The following is an 18,508-nucleotide window of genomic DNA, read 5'->3' on the forward strand; positions in this document are numbered from 1 at the left end:
ATATTTACACTGTTCTCAGTTGTGAAATTAAAGGTCCCCAGAAATTTTACCTTTTTTTTTTCTTCAAACTCCCACTTGATAAATCCAAAGTTTTTTTCTAAGAAATTTATGGTAGTCTTAGACTGAAGTCATTTTGAAGTTCCCTCCCATTTTAATAGAAATATATAGGCAAAACTCGAGTTGGCTGTTTCATCCTGTTTTTCATAGAAATTGTTACAGTTGTTGTATGCCTAAATGGTGGGACTGATATTTGTGTCAACAGAGATCTACAATGAACAGAATAAAATTCTGGGGGAAGTAATGTGACACTGCTTTGGAAACAGGAAAAATATTATTAGACTATAAATATCTGAAGAGTGGCAATATAGGAAACATAAAAAATTAACTGTATTTGATGTTTAATACAGCAGATGAAGAAGTGTGATTGGTCTGCTTATGTTGAGACATTATGTTGCAAAACAAGTTTTGGTTGAGATGTCTGTGGTTTTTCCTTCACTAACATAAGTGATTTTCATATTGCCAAATTTTTCATACAAAAGAATAAAATGAAAATCTCATTGGCTTTCCACCTAGGTTACTTGCTAGTTTTAATCTATGGCAAATATCTAGGCCTCAGTTTAGCAAAAGAGTCGTAAGTGTTTAAAAATGTAAACCTTTACTCCTTTCCCTATCTAAATATGTGATTTGACCATATACTTATATACCTATATTTCTTAAACATTTATCAGACTTTGAGCGGTGGTAGGAGGTGTTCTTAAACTGAGTTTTTTTGAGGCAGAGAGTATAAAATGGTTTGTTGGTTGTCAATGTCAGTATTTATAGTTCCCTGTATGGCAGATATTTCTTTCATTTATTGAGATAGGTTTAACTTTGTTTCCTGTCTGGTATTGGACCCTGGGATAGATCAAAACTGTGGGATATGTAATTTGAGAGGCAAATTAGTCTGAGCATGCAAAAAATATTAGTTGCTTCTTACTCTCTAATAAAATGGTGGTGGTGTGGCAAACACAGAAGCAGTACTTTTATTATCCGTACCAAGTAATAGCAGTCAGTTTAGGAAAGAGTGTGAAAAGAGAGGTTAAAAAAAAATGTAAAAAACCTATTGTAATTAAAAAAAAAAAACCAAACCAGCATCTTTCCCTGTAACTATACCTCTCAACTTTAGTCATTAACCTTATCATCAGTCTGGCATAGTACGGAGAAAGAAAAAAAAAATCCTCCATGATTTTAAAGTGCATTTGTTTCACTGGAGACGTCTATGTTTTCCTGAGAGAGAGGGATGGAGAGACTCAAGTTTCTGGATACAGTGTATCAAAACATAAAAATGTTTCATAAATGAATTTTTAAACTGGTCTGTGATGTGTCTTCATGCACACCTTAATGTCTGACTTCTGAAAGAAATTCAGACATAATATTAGGTAATAATTAACCATTAATCAACATTTTCGGAGCCCTCTACAAATGCCTTTACGGTGGATCGATTTCCACAGCGGTTTTTCCAAGTGACGTATCTTCCTCCTACTTAACCATCTGTAAAGACAGAGCATGGAATCTTCTGCCTTTTCTGTGTGGGCAGATGGGACGGCAGCGTGGAGTGAGAAAACACCGGTTCCACTTTGTGTTCTACAGCCTGATAACCTGAGGGAGGTCTGGCCTCTCGAAACTTCAGGAGGTTCATTTAAAACATCGAGATAATGACTATCCCATTATACAGCTCCACGGATTGATAACCTGAGCTCACAAACGTAGCTCTCTGCAGACCGTAAATGGGATGCAAACGTGAGCCAAGGGCTCAGAGTTCCAAGCAGCTGCATCGCTGCTCCAGCACCGAGGTCACCAGAAAGCGAGGGAAAATGTCAACCCGGTGAGGTCACCCCCTTAGGCCAGGGCCCTAAAATTCTGCACCTGGAGGCTGTGCTCAGCGAAGCCTCCAGAACCTCACTTGGCACAATGGCGCCCTTAGGCTCTTTGCTCACCCAAGCCGCGGAATTTTTAGTAGTTGTCCTTAATCATGGGAGCGTTTTCTTCCAGCGCTCCCTCAGACACCTCGCCAAGCCTCGCCTCTCCTAGCCTCGCCCAGAGGAACATACCCGTATCCACTATTACTCCACGTTCCCCCTCACGCACGGCTCGCGCGGAGGTGGGGATGGAGGAGTGGCTTGGCTTTTATGGGCCTCGCCAGCCAATGAACGTGCCGCCTTTCTTCCGGTCGGAGAGCTGGCCAATCCGAGCAGGCCGCTGTAATCTTCGGCTCTGCTCGGCTCTTTTCGCTGATGCGGGAGCTTGGGGGCCGCCGCGGCTAGAGAGACGCTTTCCTTTTTTATTTTTTTTTTTCCATGTGTTCACTTCCGGGTCCGGCGCCGATCCGGATGCCCGAGGCAGAAGGATGTTTGACCTCCGGATAAGCGAGGCGCCGCTGTGCATTCATTCCCGGCTGCATCGGTGGCGACAGCAGCGGCCCGGGCGGCGACTCTCCGGCCAGAGGCGGCGGTAGGAGGCACCGGCAGTAGTGCAGAGAGCGAGTCCGAGCCGAGCGGCGTTCCCTCCCTCGCTCGTTCCTTCCCCCCCTACCTCGCTCGCTCCCTCCCTGCGTGGCTCGCTTTCCTCCTCCGGTCGCCGGCGGGTGTGATGTGCCGCCGCGGCTGCCCCCGCCGCCGCTGACTGACGGAGCAGGGGGCGCCACCCGCGCCCGGGACCGACCCCTCAGCTCGCGGCCGCGCCTCTGAGGTAAAGCCCCCTCCGCGGTGGCGCGCGACCGGCCGGCCCCGCGGCAGCCTCAACGCGGCCGCGGATCCCTCCTTCCCGGGTGGGGCTGGGTGGGCTGGGGTCCCCGGCTGTGGTGAGGCGGGGGCGGCGCGGCAGGCGGGGGCCGCGAGGAGGAGGGGGAGGAGGAGGAGGAGGGGTGGGCGAGGACCCCGGCGGGCTGGCGGCGCGGAGGGAGGACGGGAGGGGCCGCGGCCGGGGGGGGGTGAGGGCGCAGAGGGCTGGGCGGCTGGGGAGGGGGCCGCAGGCGGCGGGCCGGGCGGGTGCAGAAGTTGCCGAGCGGTGCTGCGCGAGTGGGGACGCGGGGAAGGTGGGCGAGCGGGGAGAAGGCGGGGGCTTCTGCGGGGAGGGGTTTTTGAGGTCGGGAGCGCAGCCCTGGGGCTCCTGATTGTGTCCAGACAATTACGCTCGGAGTGGGGGTTTGGGCCGGAGGGAGGGAGGCATCTGGCTGCTGGAAGGAGGTGTCAGGGGCCAACATTCATTTCTGGGGTAAACTTCCCGCTGGGGTGTCTGCTGGGGGTGGGGGCTGGGATTTACCTATTTGTTAGAGCTTTTGACTTCGCTTAAAACTTAACCAAGGCATTAGTCGAGGGAAACAAAATTTCTTTGCTGGCTACTGTTAAGGTGCTGGTTTGTTTGTTTATCCCACATGCAGGGGAAGTGACACACCGAAGCGTCGGTGCTCTTGGTCCACAGCTACCACATTTCTTTTCCGTGGGGCGGTGATGGAGATGCGTGTGTGCTCATGGGGTGGGGGTAGTTAGGCCTGTATTAGGATCATTCTAGTTTTCCCAAGGAAGGAGGAAAAGTTAATGGGTGGGAGAGAGAGAGAGAGAGAGAAAGAGTGTGTGTGTGTGTGTGTGTGTGTGTGTGTGTGTGTGTGTGATGGCTACTGTTGCTACACTGTGCGAATTAGTTGTAACTCTGTTGTAATGAGTACGGAGGCTGGCCAATAAGTGACCCCTTTTTAACCTTTTGTTTTAAAACGTGGACTTTAATTGGAAAATGAAAAACCTTCTGATTTTAATAGGTTAAGAAAATAAGTCAATATTTATTTCTTGTGCAGTTACTAGTGAATGGCATTTGCTCACAGTAAGAGATGTTCAACTACATCTGAGTTGGAATACTTTTTAAAATTAAAAAAAAATTAATTTTTAAACCCACGGTTATATTTTTGAGGAATATTTGCTTTCCCTGTAAATAAAAAGTGGAGGAAAAATAATACAAATTATAAGAATGAGTTAGGGTTACAAAGATAGGAGGCCAGTTTAAAAAACCATTTTCCACCAAAAATCAAATACAGTTGGTGACATTCTTCATAACTTTTTCGGGGTGGGGTGGAGGGTTCTGCTTAGTGTATTTCATAACTCTTCCCATACTTTGTCCCGTCTGTATTCTGAGCTAAGATAAAGTATCCTTTGTATATATTAGCCCTTATTATTGCATGTAAGGTAAAAATCACATTAATTGGCATTATAAAGAAGGTATTACCAAATAAACTGCATGGCTTTGGCATAGATTCTCTGGAATGTACAGACACTTCGGCTTCCAGAGAGCTTGCACTCCTGCATATGCATCAGTTATTAGCACTTCTTATTAGAATGGGGACAGAAAGGTTAATTTTAATATTGATATATATGAGAATTTTTGGGGGGAATCTTAGAAAATGATAATCTTCATTGGTGATTTATTGTGTTCACTGACCTCTTCTGCCACTCTTCAACTCAGAAGTTAATGCATTATGTAATTATTGACATTGTCTTTGTTAGATTTACAAAGCGATAACTCTTACCAAAATCTTCAACACATGGTATTCATTTATTCCTTCAAATAAAAAGGCTGGAATTAAAATCAAGGAATAGTTCAATTCAACCTGGACCTTTACCATCAGCAAAGGACCTTTACTCTGGTGAGGATGGAAGAGTGGTTAGAATATGAAAATGAATCAGACTCAGTAGCCGTCTTAAAGGGGAGAAGCAGACATGCACGGAAATGATGGCAACACAAAACACCTGTGGGATTTATTAGAGGTGAATGGAAGCATGGGGGCTGTATGTGTGTGAGTGTGTGAGAGAGAGATACTAATTTTTAACTGGGGAGTTATGAATGACTTTAGATCTGGTAACAATCCATTTGGGCATTAAAATATTTGAATGGGCAAAACGGGGTGTGTGTGGGGGGTGTAGTTTTCAGGGCAGAGGCGTGTTGGTTGGGTATTATGGGCTTGTTGAGCTGCACATGAGGCTGCTGTGCCGGGATGTCTTTGTGGGAAAAGAATCTATGAAAATAGGTGGAGATTGGGCCATGGAAGTCCAGAATGCCTTGTATTTAAAACTGAGTCAGTTTGAGGTATAAAGGTTCAAATGTCCAGATTTTATGCTTCTAGGAAGTAGGTAGGCAAATAAGGATAGTAAGGTCAAGGAGACAAAGTGTAACAGAATAATCAACATGTTATCATTTATGCTGATGGAGGAAAGCAGAGAAGTATATAATCTACAACACCATACCTGGCTTGGTCATATTTCTGTACTTGAATTTGAATATGGGTGTGTCTGGTAATTGGTGGTATATGAAATGAATCCAGGCTGTAAAAATGAGCCTCTGGAAGAAATGGGAAGCTCTCTGTTTATTTCTCTGTCCCCTCTGTAATCCTCTCTGTATTGGCAATAGGCTCTTTTTTCTGGTGTATTTTATTGATTCAGAGTTTTTCAGAAGGGAACAAGTGGTTGTTTAAGTTTTAGACGGTTCCCTAAAAGGATATTTCAAACTAAATTGAGGGAATGCTGCAATATTAAACAACAAAAGAAAACACAGGCCATTGTATAGTTGTATTACTCTGAATGCATATGAAGGTGAGATTCGCTATGGATAAAGCGAAATATAAGGAATCTACATACAGGGAGAATTGACCATGACAGTGGGATGATAAAATGGGAAATGTTCATGGTTCCAGATAATATGTGTAAGGTTTTTAGTTATCTTAAATATTAAATGAACCTTACAGAATTTAACCCCGAACTTTATATCCTTATCAAAGAAATACTTAGAAAAAGACCACCCTCAACAATAACAGTGTTTATGTCTATGTAGACTCACCTTTCTGGGAGGGTTTTTGATGGGTTTTACTAACTGTTCCTTTTAGATGTTCAAAAAGGATATATATATATATATATATATATATGATATATATACATACACACATATATATGATATATATACATGTATACGCATATATATGGTATATATACATATATACATATATATACACACATATATGTGGTATATATAAACTGAATTTATGAACCCGTATATATATAACTGAATTATCATGAACCTTCCATTTAAAACACTAATACTTGTTAAAATTTATTAACTGCTGGCTTTGAAATGGACCATAGATGATACTGTCAAGACAACCTTTTTTTTGTTATATGGTGTATAATCTTTGCTTTTGACAATAGGAAACCGTCAACTAGAGTGTAAGCAACCTTTTAAAGATACAGCACAGTGCTTATTTAAGTCGTTTTTTTCCTGATTTCAGAGTCTTAAACCACCAAATACCTGTTTTTTTCTAGTCTTCCATCCTTTTCCTTCTTTGTGTTTTCTTGAAAGGTTGGCACTTAGTGGTACTGATTAGTATTGTTAGTATATGTTGGCACTTAGTGGTACTGATTAGTATTGTTAGTATATGTTGGGGTGTTGGTTCTTCAAGATGGAACTTTTTTCGAAATGGCAATTTTGGGGGTATCTGTAGTTCTTTAGTTGTAGAGATTGCATAGGAATGGATAGTGTGGTTCTAGTGACTAAGCTAACTCAGAGTATCCTTTTGTGATGATGTCCTATAAGACAACCGTATTTGGGATTCTTAATAGGTAGAAATCAAGTGAGTATTATCTATGAGTGTAAAGTGACTTGGGAAGATGCTCTGCATTACTCAGAAAATAAGGAATGAGAGAGAGATAAAAGGAGAGATAAGTTATATACACAGCCATGTTTTTTCTAGCTCCCTTCTGAGAGCTGGGATTTAAAACCATAAATGTTTCCTAAACCATAGAGTTTCTTCCAATTATGGGACCTTAGGAAGGTGTGTAGTGATTTGTTCTTAAACTATAGTAAGTGATTGGTTATATTCTCACTTACCCCTTGCCTATCATCTTTGTTATAAGAAAGAATTCTTAACAATGATCCTGCAGTGTTTATGTATTTGGTAGAGAAGACGCACACTTTGGTCATTTTCTTGACCAATAATAGATCACACAGTTATAATTTAATTTAATGAAGTCTGTAGCTGAATTATATCCACATATGCCTAAATCACATCCACATTTTTTATAGCTTGCACTGGAAGTAAGTAAAATCTCATGTTTATCTTTTTCTTTTTCTTTCTTTCTTTCTTTTTTCTTTTCTTTTTTTGTTTTTTTTTTTGTTACTCTTTTTCTTAAGATACTCATGAGTTGGGTGCCTGGAGGGCTCAGTGGGTTAAGCCTCTGCCTTCAGCCCAGGTCATGGTCTCAGGGTCCTAGGACCAAGTCCTGCATCCGGTTCTCTGCTCAGTAGGGAGCCTGCTTCTCCCCCATCTCTCTCTGCCTATGTGTGATCTTTCTCTGTCAAATAAATAAATCAAATCTTAAAAAAAAATTTAAAAGATACTGATGAGTTGGCAGAAGGTTGATTGGTGGGCAGAATAAGCAAAGACTCTTGGGAACAGCCTGTTTGAGGAGACTCTGTTTTAACTCACCTGTTCAACCCACTCAAAAAATTGATATTCTTCATTCATTTACTGCTTGATGCCCATGTGATATTAAATGGCAGTAGAATATTCTCTAGTTTTTCAATTTTTAATCCCACTAGTTATTTTATACTTACCAAGAATTATTTGTGTTTACCCTCAACGAATTGTTGATGGCACTTGTACTTAATGTTGTAATTATAATGAAACATTATTTAGTGAAGTATAGAGGCAAAAAGTTATTTGTATAAGAACCTCTGGCTTCTTTGAAAACAGGTGAATAGCTAAAATAATTATAGTTAAAATAGGTGTGGGTGAGAAGACTTTAAACCATGAGGGGAACCCTCATTAAACCCTAAAAATCTAGAAAGAATCTGCAATAAGATTGCACCTAAGTTTTGCAAGATGTCCATCCATATTTAAAAAACAGAAACTGGAGGACGCCTGGGTGGCTCAGTGGGTTAAGCCTCTGCCTTCGGCTCGGGTCATGATCTCAGGGTCCTGGGATCGGGCCCTGCATCGGGCTCTGCTCAGCAGTGAGCCTGCTTCCTCGTCTCTCTGCCTGCCTCTCTGCCTACTTGTGATCTCTCTCTCTCTCTGTCAAATAAATTAAAAAAAAAAACAAAAACTCAGAAACTGGAAATCACAGGTGATGTACAATAGGTGTGGTGTTTGCAAGAAAGAAGAGAAAGAAGAGATTGGTCTGTAGACCAATCATACTGTCTTGGGAATGTACATTTTTTTATGTTTTAGTTGCAAGAAAATGTTCAAGATATGTGGATTTTTTCATGACCCCATTTCCTGTCTTTTTATTTTTCTTTAAGTTTTTAAAAATTTATTTGAGAGAGCGAGGGAGAGAGAGAGAGAGTGAGTGTGAGAGAGCAGGGGGAGGGCAGAGGGTGAGGGAGAGAGAAAATCTCAAGCAAACTCAGTGCTGAGCACAGAGCCCAACTTGGGGCTCAGTGTTACAGCCCCGAGATCATAACCTGAGCCGAAACCAGGAGTCAGAGGCTTAACTGACCCACCCAGGCACCCCATGATTCCCCTTTCTAAGTTAGTTAACTTAGAAACTCTTGGTTAATTATATATTAAAGAGAGTATCTGCTTCTAAAATACCATCTATTTTTATACCCTTAGAGATTGATTTAATAGCATCCTCTTATAAAAAAGAAATAAATAAAAAAATTATAAAATGCTTCTAAAATACCATCTATTTTTATACCCTTAGAGATTGATTTAATAGCATCCTCTTATAAAAAAAAAATAAATTCTGGTATTTCTGCTATATTCATTCATACCTTAGGGTGAATTGTTTAATTATCTAGTCAAGTGACAAACCTGTGGTTTTCACATATTTCCCTATGTGGTCCTTGATCTGATTTTGTGTTCTACCTTTCAGCTTTTATATAGAGAGGAGCCTTCTTAGAATCCCAGCATCTCCTCAACCAGAGTAGGGACTACTGGAGTGAATTGGTAGAGGAAATTGCCCCTTGGAAGAGGAAATGCCATACGCTTGATGTGTACCAGGAGCGGTTGAGCTTGGTTCAAAGCATGCTGGTCCAGCAGCTTACAAGAGCTGCCCTCCTGTCTTGCCTGGCTGAGCTCAAGTGTGAAGGAAAACTTTCAGGTTATAGGAAAGGAGGTCCAGGTTGGGGAAGGAGAGATGGATAGGTTTTGCTATTTATCTTGGTGTCTCTGCATCTTAATGCCTGAAATGCAGTAGTTTCCGGTATGGAACTGTGAAGTATTGAGGTAGGGCTAGTTTTTCAGAGCTTTGGTCTGCCTCTGATTTTTTTGGCTCTGCTCTCCTCTTTGTGTTGGATTCATCCTCAGGCTGATAGCAAGATCACATCTAGACATGCATTGGCCAGGAAATGTTTTGCACAAGCTTGCCAGCATACTTTTCCTTTCATGTTTTATTGACCAGAATTAGGTCATGTGTATTTCCTAACCAGTCATGACAAGGGGAATAGGGTTATCATGGTTGATTTCTGTTAATCAGGATATATCCCCTGCCATTGGGGATGGGGTCACGGTTTCCTGAGTTACATTGTGGAGGGAGGATATTTTAAAAAATTGTGGGAAGGAAGAATATGGGGAAAATGGATGTTAGAGAGGCAATCAATAGTGACCACTACATCTGCTTGTTTTGAGAATGAAAATAAATAATGCATATAAATGCACTTTGAACTTTAAAGGGTTGTACAGATGTAGTAGATGAAAGATTAGAAAGCTGCTTCTGTTTTGCACTCCTTAATATGCTCAGGGATGAATATTTTAGGAGCTTAAAACAATGTTTTTTTATTGACTATCTTTGCATCAATAAAAACAGTTATTCAAGTTGTAAGATTATATCTTTTTTCCATGAAACTCATAAAGCCGTTATAACTTTAAATTAAAAATTCGTACCTGTAAACTTACTTAAATGTTTTTCTGAGTTGTTGCCCTTCCTCCTTTCCAAAAATTGTGCATGCCTTTGATCTCATCAGATTTCTTTCTTCTTCACACTTAGAGGACGATAAGTGAGTTGAGGAAATGGGAATTTGTCAGTCAGAGGAAGGGTTTATTTTGAATCATGGAATCCTAGTGAAATAGGAGGAAAGGATAATTTTTACCTATCTTGAGAAGCAAAAAATTGGTGGGGGAATGGGGAAACAGGAGAGAATCATAGAATTTTGGAATTGAAATAAAACAAATCATGGGAAGGTTGAGTGAAATTCTCACAGCACACTCCTGGTGGGTGGACTCTCCTTTCCTAATTGCTAGTATGGTGCTCTTTCTGACTCAAGAGATAGGAGGCTCTGAAAAGTTTTGTCTGCTTTACAGTTTTGCTTGTATTTCCAGGGTTTGGAAAATTTTAGCTAGAGATTGTTTTTTTGTTTCTTTGTTTGTTTGTTTGTTTTTTTTTTAAGTCAAATAAACTGACACATTTTTTAATCTTCCCTCAAGCACAGCAACACACAGACAGACAAGTAACCTCAAACCTGGCCTGCTTAAATGAAAATGCAGAAGGAGAATGAGTGCTTGAAACAATTCATGTATGTTTAAATTCAAGAAAGTTGTTATATTAAAGATTTTTGTACCTGTAGTGTATGTAAAAAAATGAGCACGCACACACGTGTGTGTATATACATTGAGATACATGCATATATATGTGTATGTGTATAACACACACACAGGATTTTAATTGTTTTAATTCTTCTCATTGTAATTGTGGCACTGGTATATATACAGAGTAGATCTGTCTATCCTCTGCAAAGGTATTTATGTTAATGACAGTTATTTGTAATTAGTGAGATTCGTGGTGATTTTTATTTTTACACTTTTTCTACTTCTCTATATTGTTTGGATCTTCTGCTATAATTAATCATTATTATTTACCGTCAGGAAAAATAGTAAAGTTTTTTTTTAAGGAGGAAGAAAAGAAGAGAATCCTGGGGTAGGATGTTTTTACCAACTTAGATTTTAACATACTTCTGCCTTTGTTTGTATATTAGCTTGGGTAAAGTATGCCTGGAATGCAGGGCTGCTTTGTAATTGTCTACTTTTAGAATTTTACTTTTTAAAACTATTTACCTTAAAATTTTAAGTTGAAATTGGTCATATGATACCTTTTGATACAAGTGTACTGTATGAAAGTACTGGACTTCTGGGTATTTAATAGTTCTCATTGTGTTACCTATTTTTAAGACTTGTATGTTTTTGACTTCAGGTGGTACACTTGGCAGTGTATTAGAGGCCACTGTATTAGAGTCAAAGTCATAGTTAGAGTTTCCTTTAGTAAAAAGGGAAGTGAAAATGTTTTTTTCCCTCACAGTCAGTCTGTGTCATGTCTATTTTCTGTTTTTGTGAAATACTTATTTTATATTCCAGCAATGAATACTTTCAAATGGCAGGCAAATATAGTAGGTAATGTCATAGGCAGAGAAGAGGGAAAATTCCTGGTATTCTTCTAGTTTTATGATGTGCAAATATGTGACTACAAGACCTTTTAATAAAATCCTGATTTGAAGTGCAAACATAACCTAGTATTGTTTTGGAGGTGAAACTAGTAGATGTCAGTTGTTGGTGACATTTTCAGAAACTGGTATTTGTAGTTGCATATTTTAAAGGTATTATTTTATATTCTTTTATTCTAGAGATCTGAAAATAATGTGAATCAAAAAAAGTATACATCTTAAAGATGTGGAATCTTATAATACCAATTTTCATTTAAAAAATGGTAGATGATGTATTGAGTTCTTTTATCTGTCATATGAATGTGAGCATATTGTGGCTCATATTCTTTTGTACATTTGAGTTCTGAAAGTAGTTTATAGTTCATGAAATACCCAAATGTAGTCAGCTCTTTAGAATCATTCCTTTGGGTGTGGGTATTTTCTGTTGATAACAGTATGTGTCATATGTATGTTTATTGTATGTTCCACTGTTGATACACATTTTAGTTGCCAAGTACTGATAAAGTTGTTTGTGAAGACTGAATGAAAAATAAAATCCTGAGGATTGGGAATGAGAATGTGAGATAAATCAAAATGTCTTTTATTATAAGCACTTGTTTAAAATCTTCTAATTCAAGATTAGTAAATTTTTTTCTGTGACGGAGTAAATGAGAACAAAAAGGGGTAATTTTAAAGATAATCCAGCTACCACTGACTAGAAATAAGAGAAAAGTGTTTGTGAGGAGGGCTATGTGTCGCGGTGGTTCTCAGCCCTGACTTCACATTAACCATTTTTTGGGGACCTTAAAAAACATGATGGGTAAAGGGATTCTACCCCTGATAATTGATATTCGAATCTGGGGGTGGGGTGCTGATATATTTTAGGGTTATTAATAGTGATTCCAGTGTGTGGGACGGTTGAAAATGTCTGATTTCTTCTCTTTCCCCTTTACACATCTCTTAGCTCTTAACTTTCAAGTTCTCTTTTTAACTGAGATAAGGGTCAAAGTGAGACAAGAAATGTATAGGAAACATTTGCAAGAGGACCAGGTTTACAAAGTGACTTCTCTTCATAGTTTTGTACCCAGAATCCTTAGTGATGCCACTATATTCATTGGTTATTAGCAGTTTTTGCTACATACAGCCCCCAAATTAGAGGATTGTTGAAGTTTTGAATATTTGTTAAAGGGAAGTTTATCAAGAATAAATTAAAGCATCATCTCAGATGCCTCTGAGAATCTTAAGAAACCTAAGTGATAAAAACAGTTTATCTTTAAAGTATAAGAAGACAAGAATTGTTGCTACTCAAAAGTTTATTAGTCATAGCTTATATTTATCATATTTATAATATCACTGTATTGTATTTTCCTGGAACATAAGGTTAAAAGAGGCATTAATAGTTTAACTGCATGCGTACTGCTTTACTCTTTTTTATACCATTGTCAATGAGAAATAGCTCTGTTTTCCCCTAAGTGGAAATAATTTACTTCAGTTATAGTACATTGTGTAATATAGTATGTTGTCTATGACTTATTTAGTCAGTGATTGTATACATGTAGATGTACTATGATAAAAGGATTTTGTGGTTTTTGTATCTTGTCATTTATGACAGTCAGGGTCCTCTTTTGTGCCATATTTGGTGTAGCTTCCTAGGTCATAAACACCCCTACCAGTTACAGCCTGTTGTGATACAATGAGAACAGGCCTTTTTTTTTTTTTTTTTTAAAGATTTTATTTATTTATTTTGACAGAGATCACAAGTAGGCAGAGAGGCAGGCAGAGAGAGAGAGAAGCAGGCTCCCTGTTGAGCAGAGAGCCCGATGGCGGGGCTCGATCCCAGCACCCTCGGATCATGACTGAGCTGAAGGCAGAGGCCCCAACCCACTGAGCCACCGAGGCGCCCTGATGGACCATTTTATGATGAGTTTACTATGTTAAATTCCATTCAAGGAACATTGTTTGCATGGTGGCAAAATTGGGTTTTTCAGTTCCTCTGTAAATTTCAAGCGTTAGACTTTTGTAAACTGCCCTAGAAGGACAATTTGTGGTAAAGATGTTTTGAAGTGGATGGAGTTGTAGAGGACATGTTCTTTGTGAACCTGGAGAAGACTTTTAGCATTATTTTGTGTTCACCAAAATTACACAAGAAAATCACATGATTATAAGGCTTCCAGTAACACTTTGCACACGCAGTGACTGAGCAATGGGTACTGTTTCCTTATCAACAATTTTAACATCCATAATGCTCTGGAAACCAAAAATATTTTCTTGTATGTTTGGCATAAATTGATTTTTTCGTAAAACTTATGTTGAACTGTTGTGTCTTTATTTCATAGATTTGTTGGTTTCACTGCAGAAATAGTAAATTTGATTATAATGTCCTGTTCCAGACTTCTGTGTGTCATCACAACCTTTTTACAAGTTATGTGGTGCATACACACTGTATCACCTGTCAAAAATCCCCTAAAATTCAGGATTCCAGAACATGCTTGACTCTAAGAACTTTGGAAAGGGACCTGTGGAAACTGCATTCATTTGCTTCTACTTCCTGTTTCTTCATTGAAACTACTCAGCATCTTATTCCTCTGAAATGGAGTTTCAGTAAGATGCTAGTCAATTCCTAGTGCTTTTTTTCTCTTGTAAATACATACATACCAAGAGGCACTTTATTTTAATCTGTGTTTGTTCAACAGTTGTTGAAAGCTTTTCTGTTTTTTTGGCACTAAGTTATTAACCCCGGTCCTGTGGGCCCCAGTGTGGTCCCGGGAGCATTGTGTAATTAGGATGCTCGGGATGGAAAATGTTTCGGGTAACTGGTGGAGCCCAGTATTCATCACACACTCTGTTTAGTCCTTGGGGTTATATAATTTTACCTCTGCACATGGTAACTTCATACCAAAGCACCTGCACACAGTCCTCTTGGCTTCCTTTTTCATTACAGAAAGAAGCAGGGCTCTGGTTGTAATGCCTGTGTTTTAGTCTCCTTAAACTTCCTTAATTTGTTTTTAAGACTTCACTGCAAAAATCTATATACTTAACTGGCTTTTTTTTTTTCCCCCTCCCTGACTGACTTTTCTGTTTTTTTTTTTTTTTTTTTTTTTCTTTTCTCTCCTTTTCTTTATTACTCCACCCTCCCCTCCTTTGAAATCCTATTTCTTAACAAGATAAGTTCAGGATTATGTATGGTATTCTGAATCAGGAAAAAATGCCCTGCTGGTGGGAAAGGTGACAAATAAATCTGCATATTTTGGAATGTCCCTGAAGAGGACCTTCTTATAGGGGAATGAATATTGAATTGCTTATTAGTGTTCTGTGTACGTGGTCTTTTGCTTTGTTTCCCTCCCTAAACACTGAGGGGGTGATGGGTTGGTGAGCACGGTTGTGCATGCTTTTTCTGTTGTGTTTTTGAATTCACCAAGATGGTAGGTATTTTACAGTGTGGTTACTAATGGAAGATTTCGAGCTTACATAGTTAGGTCATGTGCATTTGCTGTGTGCTCGGAAAGTGCTGTAATTCTCTTGTACATATCATACTTTACATTATTGTTTGTTTATGCTGTGGGATGTCAGGGATTGATTGTCTTGTGTGCCGTTTCGTTTCCTGTATTTGGCACATGATAGGCCTCTCGTGATTACTTGTTTGTTGAATGAATGGATTAATCATTTCATCTTTTTTATTAGGGAGAATTAACATGGAAGAACCTTGATTAAATACCTCCTGAGGCACTGTGCTCACTCCAAACCAATTTAGTGGGCATCTTCATTGTTGTATGAGATATCTCACACAAATAAATTGGCCCTACTTTAAATATCCTAATAAACACAAGCATCTGACATAGCTACTTAGGCTTAAAAGTAGAGAAATACTTTATAGAAAGGTTTTCTTTTTTTAAATGGTAGGAGTTGAAATTAAAGGCATTTATGGGCTAGCCAGAAAATTTAAAGGAAGTATTCAATTTTTGGAACATTTCACTTAATTATGATTTTGTTACAAGTTTTTTTTTTTTTTTAATATTAGATAAAGTTTTTTTCTTTTTCCTGTTTTTACATTTTGCACACTAAAGTTCACTCCCCCCCTGCTATCAGTGCACAGAACAATTCCGTTAGGTCCAAATATTTCCCTCCTTCTGCCCCTTTGTAGTAAACCCCTTCTCCCACTCCCAGCCCCTAGCAACCCCTGATCTGTTCTCAGTTTCTGTACTTTTGCCTTTTTCAGAATAGCATATTAATGGAACTGTGTGGTATGCAGCCTTTTGAATCTAGCTCCTTCCCCTTTGCATAGGGTATTTGAGATTCAGTCCCGGTGAAGCATGTTTCAGTCATTTCTTTTTGCTCCTGAGTACTGTTCCATTATATGGATGTACCTGGGCATGTTTATCCATTCACCATTTGAAGCATTTGTTTCCAGTTTTTGGCAGTTAGGAATAAAGCTGCCCTGAACATTTTTGTGTGCAGTTTTTTTTTTTTTTTTTTCCTTTTTGGTGAATTGAAAATTTCACTTGACTTGTTAAGTTCCTAGGATTGGAATTATTGGTCATATGATAAGTGTATGTTTAACTTTATGAGAAGCTGCCAAACTTTTCCTGAGCAGTTGTATACCATTTTGTAGTCCCACCAGTAATGTTGAAGAGTTCTAGTAATAAGTAATTCCTGAACTTTAAATTTCCTGTATTGAATTACTTTTTAATAATAGCTTGTTAATTTGATTGCATACCAAAATACCATGGCAATAATATTCAGCCTGAACATGATATTTTCATTGCTGTAGACCTATCAGATAGATAGTGATTTAGGGGAACCTCAGTTTTTAGGGAATGCAATCTTCATGATGTTTTGGAGCTTTTCTTTCTGGCTTAGATGAGCCATCCCTGATCTCTGTAAGAAAAACCAGGCCTGAGGCACCTGGGTGGTATAGTCTGTTAAGCTTCTGACTCTTGGTTTTGGTTTAGGTCCTGATCTCAGGGTTGTGAGCTTGATACCCACATCATTGGGTTCTGCACTCAGCGTGGAGTCTGCTTGAGACTCTCCCATTCTCTCTGCCCCTTTGCCATACTTTCTGTCTCTCAAATAAATAAATCTTTAAAAAAAAAAAAAGGAAGAAAAGAAAAGAAAAACTAGGCCTTAACCCTGGCGCCATATTGGGACTTAAAGTGTCTTTCAATTCTGTGTCTCTATCTTCTGGCTACAACACTTATTTGGAGAAAGATTCCTGTGGTTTGGTCCAGGCAGAAAGAAATCCTTAGTCTGGAGAAGTGATAGTTTAAGCTTTTCTATCACTTGTTGCACATTTCATTATAGAATTTTGTAGAAATTAACTTGGTTATCTATGATTTATTGTCAGTTATAATATTAAGTTATTTCTATGATGAGAATTGACAATATTAGCTTCCTAAGTAAAATTATCAAACGTTGATACTCTTTTTTTGTTAAAGGTTTTATTTACTTGTCAAAGAGAAAGAGAGAGAGAGAAAGAGAGAGAGAGCAGCAGGGGGAGGGGTAGAAGGAGAAGCAGTCTCCCCACTGAGCAAGGATCCCTCCCCCATGTGGGGCTCGATCCCAGAAACCTGGGATCATGACCTGAGCCGACACTTAACCACCTGAGCCGGCCAGACATCCCTCAGATGTCGATACTCTTGAGTGAACCTTTTAATTTTGTGACCTTTGCCTACACTTGATAATTATATATATTTTTACAAATTTAGAAATTAGCACTGAAGTTAAAAAGAAAAATAGAATTTCATTAGGAGAACTATGTATGAAGCAGCTACTGACTTTTCTGAAGTACTTTTTCATTTATCTGGTTTTATCAGTCAATGACCTGTTAGATAAATTAGAAGACTGAATTTATACTAAAGTTTTTTATTTTAGTATTTTTTTTTAAGTGATTACTACTCAGTGTTTTCTAAACATGTTCAGATCTGCTGAGTCAGGGTTCTCATTCTGCACATCAGTTACAAAGTGTCCTGTGATGCATAGATTGTCTGAATTTATCAAGGTGTATAAGGTTGTCTTTGTTTTCTGTCACATTTTTACTAGTCACTTCAGTTGTTCCTGCTGTGTTTGATTTTCTAATGATAAACTTACTAGAATTATTTTAAGATTAAAGTAAAATATAGTTTAAGGGCTCTTTTTGTTTAATGAGCAAAATATGCATTTTGTGACCTCTTTTAGTACATTCATTTTTTTTTTCTTCTGGTTCATTGCTACGTTTTGGAGATTAGAAACTACAGTATAAATGACCTTTGATTTGTGAGGTGTTACCCCACTTTGAGCTATAAATTGCCTGTCTGTCCATACCTTTTTCTTTCTTCTTTCCTTGAAAAAGACATGGTCTTATAAATTAACATTCCTAAACTTCTAAGAGGTAGATTGTTCACTCATTCATTCATTTACTCATTTATTCAACAAACATTTAATAAATGTCTGCTGTGTATTATGTATTATAATAGATCATGGGGAGATAGTGTTCAATAAACTATTCCTGCCCTTCAGGACATCAGATAAAATAAATGGGGTATCTTAAGTTTGAGAAGTAAAAGCATTGTGCCTTGTCTTTCCTGTAAATTGGTTGTAAAATGTAGAGGTTTCATTAGGTTCACTTTAATTTTTTTTTTCTTCCATCAGGAAGCTCAAAGGTTATCTTTTTTTTTTTTTTTTTTTTTTTTTTTTGTGACGTTAACAGCAAGTGATAGTTATCTACTTCCATTATAGGAGTTGCATAATGACGATACTTGAATTCTGTCATTTCTTACTTACTAGTCGGGAATATGTTTAAAGAGAGGAAATTCCCCTCATCAATTAGGGTTGATCCTCATTATTAACAGACTCTATATTTGCAGATTTCTGTACTTGCTGAAATTTATTTGTAGCCCCCAGATCAACATTCTTGGTGCTTTCCCAGGCACTCATGATATGTACATGTACATGTGCAGAGTAGCAAAAAATTTGAATTATCCAACATGCATGTTCCCACCCAAAACTGAACAAGGGGATGCTCTGCCTTTTTGTTTTGTTTTTTTTGGGGCATATTTAATGCTTTTTAGGGGGTGATTTTGCTGTTTAAAATGACCCCCAAATG

At 38.5% G+C, this 18,508-nt stretch overlaps 1 protein-coding gene across 9 annotated transcripts in view; it reads left to right on the forward strand.

Annotated features, from left to right (window-relative positions):
• The first annotated feature begins 2,260 nt into the window (after positions 1-2,260).
• The window catches only part of CSNK1G3 (casein kinase 1 gamma 3), a 110,904-nt gene continuing 94,656 nt past the window's right edge, over positions 2,261-18,508 (forward strand). For 4 of the 9 annotated variants that reach the window (XM_032844385.1, XM_032844413.1, XM_032844403.1 and 1 more), the window contains exon 1: positions 2,261-2,727. The gene's annotated coding sequence lies outside the window, so the exon portion shown is untranslated. The remainder of the gene's footprint in view (positions 2,728-18,508) is intronic. The other 5 variants (XM_032844449.1, XM_032844440.1, XM_032844454.1 and 2 more) reach the window with 3 other exon arrangements.

The sequence above is a fragment of the Lontra canadensis genome, unplaced genomic scaffold, assembly GCF_010015895.1.
Source record: "Lontra canadensis isolate GAN:19392208 unplaced genomic scaffold, GSC_riverotter_1.0 scaffold4, whole genome shotgun sequence".
Taxonomy (NCBI): Eukaryota; Metazoa; Chordata; class Mammalia; order Carnivora; family Mustelidae; genus Lontra; species Lontra canadensis.